The sequence below is a fragment of the Cyprinodon variegatus genome, unplaced genomic scaffold (genome assembly GCF_000732505.1).
Source record: "Cyprinodon variegatus isolate N-32 unplaced genomic scaffold, C_variegatus-1.0 Scaffold2113, whole genome shotgun sequence".
NCBI lineage: Eukaryota > Metazoa > Chordata > Actinopteri > Cyprinodontiformes > Cyprinodontidae > Cyprinodon > Cyprinodon variegatus.
The window spans coordinates 31,964-33,437 of NW_015152566.1; the positions used below are offsets into that span (position 1 = coordinate 31,964).

General features: G+C 39.6%; 1 long non-coding RNA gene across 1 annotated transcript in view; it reads right to left on the minus strand.

Annotated features, from left to right (window-relative positions):
• LOC107105169 overlaps positions 1 to 252 on the minus strand; it is a 3,768-nt gene extending 3,516 nt beyond the window's left edge. Inside the window, exon 1 of the long non-coding RNA XR_001482331.1 lies at positions 120 to 252. This is a non-coding gene — a long non-coding RNA (uncharacterized LOC107105169). The remainder of the gene's footprint in view (positions 1 to 119) is intronic.
• Positions 253 to 1,474: the final 1,222 nt, after the last annotated feature.

Here is a 1,474-nt window from a genome sequence, read left to right on the forward strand (position 1 = left end):
GGACTTTAAAGTCTCAGTGAAGATCATGATTTAGTGTGAGTTTAATTAAATCCTCCATCATCATTATATTTCTGATTATTTTTGTTCAGTGATCCGTTTGGACCTGCAGAACCTCTGACCTGATTGTGACCTCCCCTTCAGTTTATTTTCTGCTCTTAAATCGGCTCAGATTCCCTGCAGCAGGTTGGCAGCATTTTCTCCAAAGCAGGAAGACACATGTTGGACCTGTCTCCCCCTTTCTCCTCCTCTTCCTCACCGCTCTGCTCTACACATCGGTTCTAAAACAGACACACAAACTCAGTGTCATCGCGCAGCGACACACATCTCTCTGAGAGCTCCAGGAGGACCAAAGATTTCAACTCTAACCGGAAACAGTAAGGCAGAGAGTAAGGTCTGTCTGTCAGTCTGTCTGTCCATCTGTCTGGGTTTCAGCTTTCAGGGTCCCTCAGAAAATCTCGATGTGTTTGGGAATTATAGTGGATTTATCTAAAGAGCTAAATCAGACTTCTGGTGCTCCATACCTTCCCCCTAAATTTTCAATTGAAGCATATTTGTCACTCTTCTACAGGGACGGGTCTTTGAATATTAAAACTTGTTTGTTGGATGCAGGCTATGTTCATTGAAGAGGATCCTGATTTTTTATATAATCCATAGTCTAGTATGTAAATTGTTTTAGATAGAAAACATGAAAACAAAACAGATAACAGGTTGGAATATGAAAAAATGGGTAAGTTTCCTCTTAGACTGTAAAGAATAGTTAAAAACACACTTTCTAAGAGTCAAACAGTCCATCATCAAGGTTTGGATTCTCTAGATCAATGTTCTAGTTTCTTCTGCAAAATTCTTGCCAAAATTCTTCCTAGTGCATCTGTTGTTGCTTTGAATGGTCATCACACCTCGATTCAGATGTGGACTATTTGGTGTTTGGTTAGTAGATAAATAATAAATAAACTCGCACATGGAGGACGAGGCAGCAAGTAATATTTGGAGCATCACAATGGATAACTTTATATCTTTGGAACCACAAACAAGCTGAAATTGGAAGGCAACCAGACTTTAACTCAGTTTATTTGAAGACGTTTCAACACCTATCCAGGGGTCTTTATCAATTCTGTCAGCTCACACAGATCAATCTGTAGTTGGAGCTCTCATGTATTTAAGCAGCATGTAGGTCCATCCCCCTAAGAACATTAAAAGTCAGATGGAAATTAAATAGCCGCCCCTTGTTCTTCTGGATGGTTGGAGTCTTTTATTGTGCATGGAATGGACATGCCATGACCCTGATGACTGAGAATTACACAGGAATTAATCACTTTGGCTAACTACAGCAACAGAGCAGGTGCCAATGATGCAAATACCTTAAAGGAGACTTCTGCATATAAGGCAAAACTTTTAAATCATCCATCCAGCAAGATTAGTTTCTCTTGTTTCTGATGATATCAAACTAATTCTGCCAAATAGGAAATGTGAGTTT